This window comes from Alligator sinensis, unplaced genomic scaffold, assembly GCF_000455745.1.
Source record: "Alligator sinensis unplaced genomic scaffold, ASM45574v1 scaffold434_1, whole genome shotgun sequence".
Taxonomy (NCBI): Eukaryota; Metazoa; Chordata; order Crocodylia; family Alligatoridae; genus Alligator; species Alligator sinensis.
In genome coordinates, this window is record NW_005841994.1 from 800611 (window position 1) to 807334 (window position 6724).

Below are 6724 nucleotides of genomic sequence, written 5' to 3' on the forward strand. Positions count from 1 at the left end.
ATTCCTGGAAGATAAATCCTTCTAATGACACACTACACTGCGATCAATTTACTTAAGGTGTTGTGGAGAACACCCCTCATTTTTGCTGAACAAAGAGACAGTGCTGTATACCAGAACCAGTGTTACCCCCATACTTCACTCCTCCCCCAAGCCCTGACATTAAAGTATGTCTTTGGGGTTTGCTAAGTAGAGAGGAGAGCAAACCTCCATCATTTTTTCCCAATTGCAAAATCAATGGGTAGTGCCTGGGGAGTGAACAGGGCTGGCTGTGCTGTGTGCTATAATCCAATCTGGGTCTATAATTCAATATAGTCACACGTGAAGCCCAGGCAGCTCAGCCCATGACCCAGGAGCCTTAAGATAACAGAATGTAAAGGTCTTGTCCCTTGTGTCCCTTAGGCAGTATCTGATGGATAGGGAGCTGCCTGGCTTGCCAACAGAGACACGATAATGGGATCAGCTCCCGCACTGAAGGAAAGGCACCACCATATTCAGCATCTGCCTCAAAAAACATTTTGCTATTTCCTGGGTGTTTAAAGGAGTTGGCAGTACAGCATTGCCCCTTCAGGTGCAGCTCTAACATGTAATATGCAGCCAACGTCCCTGTGGGCCTCAGGAAACAGTAGCTTGTTTGAGCTGTAACAGTGCACGTTTTGATATGCCCCATGCTGAACCCCCTGCTTGGGGGCCAGTGGGTTGCTCCCACCCATCTTAAGGTGCCTCTAGGTTGCCAGAAAAGGTGTCAAGGGGCCTATGCAGAGCAGAAAACTAGGTCTAGGATTTTTTCTCATACCTGGCCCCGGAAAGAAAGCAAAAGCCCTCATTCCAGTTCCTTGTATAGGAGACAGGGAGAAGGCCATCCTCCACTTCCCAGAGAAAACCCCCCCCCCCCCCCCCCCCCCCTCCACCCCAGCATAATTCCAGCGAGATGGGGAGTTGAAGAGACCACAGAGATGTACAGTGAAACACTCCAAATTTAGGTGATGCCAAAATGTGCCACCTAAGCACAGCCCCCGCTTAATGCCCTATTGGGCAGTCTTTTAATATTCCATTGCACACTGTGATTTCTACTGGACTCCTGTCTCAGACAGATGATAGCTTTAAATGTGGAAGGCAAGAAACACGACGAAGAACACAACAGAGCTTGCTGGATTTAACAAGAATTTTAAGGCATCAAAATAACTCTCATAAGAACACAAGGCAACTCTCTACCCCGTGAGCTTTTGCCCCCCCCTCCGTAAGCTATCTACCTTTGTCCATTTTAGCACAAAGGATTGTTTCAAAAACATCACAACAGACTTCAATATAATGGGAAAAAGGGAGGGTTGTTTGTTTGGTTTATTTGAACTCTACATGTTTTCAAATGGATAAACCATTTTTACACAGGCTCTCGGGCAAAATGTACCCCTTGTTTGAGATTAGGGCTTGAAAATTTCAGTTTAGTAAATAACATTTTAAAAATGTTATCAGCACTTGAAAACAAATGCTTAGAATGGAAATGCTTAGGAAACCTTAACACTAACTGCTGCTAATGCTCCAACTTTGAGGCTGTTTAAATCAGAAACTGAAAACTAATTACATATATAGCTGGTCAGGGATTGTGATCTAAACCTAGAAAAAAATGCAATGAACACCAGAACATTTTAATTTTCCTTGATTACAAAGAAATCAGATTTTCATCAGGAAACCCCAAACCTGAAATATTTAAGCAGTAAAGGTTTTAAGCAAGGAAAATATAAATCAGTTTATGACCAATAGTTTGAAGTTTCAGTTGCTGAAAACTGATTACTTTAATCTTTTATTTTTCATTGTATCAACAAAACCTGTAGAAATTAGTCTAAAATAGACATTTCCCAAAGACATTTCAAATAAAAAAAATATTTTTGGTTGAGAAACAGTTTGAATGAAACATTCTGACCAGATGGATCTACATTTAGCTTTCTCAGAATTACTAGAAGGGAGAGAGTTGATTATAGCATTAGTATTTAAAGGAATGCCCATTTCTTTGGTGCCTGTTATAATTAGGTTCAGAGGAAACTAGACATGCAGTGAACTCTCAAAGTTACTTGAAGCATCAGTAAAATATAGCATCATTTAATGCAGACTGCTTGGTGTAAAGAAATCACTGAGAAGTAGACACCTGACCCTGTCCAACACCTGAGCTCAACTGACTATAAATATGTTGCATCACATTATGTTAATATGCATCACGATTCTCTCAAAGCAGTCATGAAACCTTGTGCCTGAGACTGGATCAAAGCACAAGAAAAATTAGGGTCTTTCAGAGAGCATTTCTGATCTGCATGATGCCAGAATTCTTCTGGGATTTCACATGAAGTGCTAGAAAGGCCAGTGCAAAGGCAAAAAAGAATCAAACGTGCTTTGCAGTAGGCAATGGGATGACCTACCTTCCCTATCCCAGAGCTCAGCTGCAGGCTGGTCCTTCAGAGGGGATGATCGGGCTCTGTATTTGGAAAAAGTGGCCATTTTTCAGTTTGTGTTTGGAGGTTGATTGCCAGCACAGATCAAAGTTCCTACTTTGACAAGTGCTAATGTGACATTTCTCCATTGGTAGACTGGACATAATTACTGGGCCTGTTGTTTAGGACCCAGCAAAAGGGTAATAACAGCAGGGAGCCCACCTACCCAGATACACCTGCCTGATGAGACAGTGACAGTCAGGAGGGATTTGTATTGTAAGCTTTTCCCACTGTCTCCTGTGAGTCTGAGGAGATTAGATTGTCATTTAATTGACCAAGTTCTGAAAATATTCTCCTGCTCTTTGGACTACAGCTCTCCTACCTAATGAGATCTCTTTCAGCAAGAAAAGTGCCTTCTTTGCATTGGGCCTCATTGCTGGATGCAGCGTGTGTGTTCTGTCTTAACATTCCTTGGGAGAAGCTATGGCACCAAACCTTATTAAAGTAGCCTCACTGTGTCTTCTTCAGCTTTTGTTCATGACACTTTACCTTTACCAGCTATTGATTTTTGCGTCAGCATGCATAATACAGTGCAATCCTGGGGCATTTGCAGCCCTGTATGGGTTTTAATATTCTGATAGGATTCATTCTAGCTGAAGAAAGAAGAAGCATTATTTGTTTAATTTTCTAAGGAGAGGAGTTTTTAGAAGAAGCTCAAGTGCATTGAGCCTGCAACAATGAGAGAATTTTTCAGGGCCCTGCAGTTCTGACAGTAGCTGACAGGGGCACATCTGATGTGTGATTCCACTCATTCTGCTTCAGTGTTTTTGGGTTTTGAAATGAAACATTATTTATGAATAGATATACTGATTGTTTAACATTTAGTGCTTGTTGTAACAAAATGAGATGTGGCAGTGATAGCATCTGCCACAGGCAAAGTACTGCCCATGGACTTTTGAGTCTACTTTGTTCCCTCAAATGATATCGCATTTCTATGTGGGGAAATGAGGTCAGTAAGGCTCGGTATAGATGTTCAGGGAGGTTAAGGGGAGGTTAGAGCATGTTAAACATGGCCATCTGATCTAACTTAGTTCACCCAGATGTGGACCTTACACTTAGATTTTACCTAACTAGGCATTTAAATGTGAACTGTACAGAAGTTCCGGAAGATTGGTTTAAAAATGGCCGACGCGGTATCCAAGGTAGTCTGACTTGGATTCGGTCAGATGTGACCAATCTAAATGAACTTCTGTACAGTTCCCAGCACAGCCCCGGGGCTGGAGAAAACCAGCCACTGCCCCGCTGGCACTGAGCTAGTTTTAGCCCAATGGCCCCTTGCCCCTCCCACAGGTGGACAACCTTCCTCTCCCCTGCAGATCAGTCAGCTCCCCTGCCCCAGCCCGCCAAACCCGCTCATCCCGCAAGCCACTCCCAGTGCCAGTTTTACCAGTGTTCATTGGTGCTGGGAGCCAAGGAAGTAAGTTGGGGTGGGGGCAAAGAGCGAGCAGGATGGGATTGTTCATTTGGGGGTGGAGTGAGTCAGGGGCTAAAAATAGCCCTGGCTCCAAAGGAGGGGAGAAAGACCCCCAAATTAGGATTGGAAAGGATATAAGATAGGATTTTCAAAGAAGCCCAAAGGAGGTAGCCTTCCTAGCTGTACTGACAAACTCCATTTGGGGATTAAAACAAACTTTAACCAGTGGGGATTCATACACTTCTATGATTATCCCATCACTGCACATGGCTGGGCTATGGCCCTTACCACTGAAGAAGCTGGTAATGACCGGGGAGCCTGGTTTTCTCTGATTAAAAAAAAAATTGCAAATTCCCTGACAGACATTGCAAATGTCATCTCTGATGATAACCCCCAAATCTGCGATTAAAATTAAACATCGCTATTTATCTAGATATCAACTGAGCATAATGTTTTATTGCTATATTCACAATTTTAGAGCAATATGGAAGCCTACCAGTGCCTCAATCACTATAATAAAATAAATTCTAAGTACCTTTACATTTTGGTATTTGATTTTGGGTTTTTAATCATGGAAACTCAGAGCTCCCCTTGCCCCCTTCACTCACCAGGGCCCAGGTCCCTTACTCCTAAGCCATAGCCCCTCATCCCTGCTTGTGCCCCTCACCTCCCATCCACAGCCCTATAGCTCTGCTGATGTCCCTTACTCCTCAACCACAAGCCTCGACCCTTGCTGCTGCCCCTTGCCCCTGCCTCCCCAGCCCTTCTGGAGGCATCCTCCAGCTGCCAGAGCTACAGGGCCAGGGACCCAGGTCCTCAGCCCCCTGCCCTATGCAGCAGCACCTGCACATTGGCTGCCATCTGTGAGAGGCAGTGGCTGGTGCGGCCTGAGTGGGGAGCAGAGACCTGAGTACAGCTCCACCCCCCAGACAGCACGGCTGGAGTGAAGTCTGGGGCTGGCTGCTGCAAGCTTGAGGCTGCCCACCCACTCTGCTGCCCTCCCCCCAGGGCCTCCGCGGCCCAGTGGGTGGGACCTGGCACAGCAGGGCAGAGTTGGGCCTTGCTACTGTAAGCCCCACGCTGCCCTGCTACGGTTCCCTCTGCCTGCCTGGCAGCAGCAAGGGGCACAACTCTGCGCTGCCATCCCTGCTGCTGCTGTTTCACCAGGTCAGCACAGGGCTTACAGTGGCAAGGAGATTCTGCACCTGGCCTTGCTCTGCCTTGTCGTGCAAGGCCCTGCCTGCTGGGTTGTGGAGGTCCCAGGGGACAACAGCAGGGTAGGGAGCCTGAGCCTGTAGTGGGCAACCTGCCCCCACCCCATGCACAAATCTGTACCCCTTTTGCCCCCTCTGGGAGTGCGTGCAGTGGCCAGGAGACAGTCCCATCCCCTACCCCCTGGATGAGCTGCCTATGCCTCCATCCCACTCCCCACTGGGGCCCTGTGGCCTCGGGCCCCAAGCCCCACACACTGCCTGGCTGGGAAGCAGTCCCAACCCTGCCCAACTCACTCCCTCTCTTCCTCCCTGTGGGGGCCTCAATTCCCCTCCCCAACCCCAGCTGCCCCCACTTACTTGTGGGAGCTGTTCTCTGGGTTGCCTGGTGGCCATGTGCATGTGCATGATGCCTCCTGCCTGACCACCCTCCTCCTGCTCCCTGCAGCCCCCTGCAGGCTGGAACTCTGCCAGCCTGCATTGAGCTCTTTGCAAAAGTGGAAAATCCACGTTTCTCGGTTAACATGAGAAATCCGTGTTTTTCTCATTTAAAAGGGAAACATCTTGGTTTTTTCCCCGTTTTCCCATGAGAAACAGAAAACCCAGATCCCTGCTGAGTACTGTCACTTTGGGGTCCTTATCAAGTCCTCATATTTTCTAGCACAAACTAATATGACTGAATGTGCTGGGAATGTAACTGAAAACAGCATGTCTCTCCCTATGTTCACTTCCTTTTTTTTTCTCACTCTCCCACACAAACACACACATACACAAACATGCATGCATGAACGCACACATGTGCAATCCTCCCCCCGGTTGAGCTCCAAGCATGAAGTGAATTTACAAACCCACATACAAAAATATATTGTGGAGTATCATGCACAAGCCCCTGTCCATTCCCAGTACATCTCTTTTTCCACCTTAAGTCCTATGTGTTTCTCCACTGAGAGGTTAAGGGTGGTTGGGAGAATGTATGAGGAACAAATAGGGAGATGGAGCTGAGGCAAGCCTGCCTATTGAGAGGTCTGGCCAAGTTCCAGTTCACTCTAGAAATCTGCAGTTAGGAACTGAAAAGCCTGCAGAAAGGCTCCTAGAAAAGAGCTGTCTAGGCCTCTGTGCGAATGCAGATCTGAGTGTAAAACTGCTTGGTGTAGCACTATCATCACTGTCAGTGTTCCTCTGCTTTCTCCTAACAGAGGTATGACAAGGCTATGACACCATTCACTTGGAGCCAGTGCCAAAATCTGGGGTCGTACTAGCTCCCATTCACTTATACTGCAAAGGATGCTTTTGCTTTTATGACTATATCACTGTGTGGTAGGTACCCTGCAGTCTGCAAGCACAGCACGGGCCATGTCCTAATATATAAGTCAAGCAGTGGACAAAATGTTGGGCAAATGGGAGAGAGTAATCTGCCATCTCTTAGCCATTTGTTATTTTTATATCACCCTGTGGCAGGATGGTGTGGCCTGAAGCACCCCAAACTTGTTTTTTAGTATTGATTCTGTTGGAAATGGATTAAATGGATTCCAGTGAACTGAGATGACTCATTAACCCTCTTGGATGAAAGGGAGTTGGGAGAAGCCTTTTGGAGACAAAGGATCTGAGTAATTATAGGC

The 6724-nt window shown here is 46.5% G+C and overlaps 1 long non-coding RNA gene across 2 annotated transcripts in view; it reads right to left on the minus strand.

Moving 5' to 3' along the window:
* The window catches only part of LOC102387674, a 23290-nt gene extending 17804 nt beyond the window's left edge, over window positions 1-5486 (minus strand). For both annotated transcript variants that reach the window (XR_323571.1, XR_001357844.2), the window contains exons 1-2: window positions 5466-5486; window positions 2409-2464 (exon numbers count right to left, since the gene is read on the minus strand). This is a non-coding gene — a long non-coding RNA (uncharacterized LOC102387674). The remainder of the gene's footprint in view (window positions 1-2408; window positions 2465-5465) is intronic.
* Between the last annotated feature and the right edge of the window lie 1238 nt (window positions 5487-6724).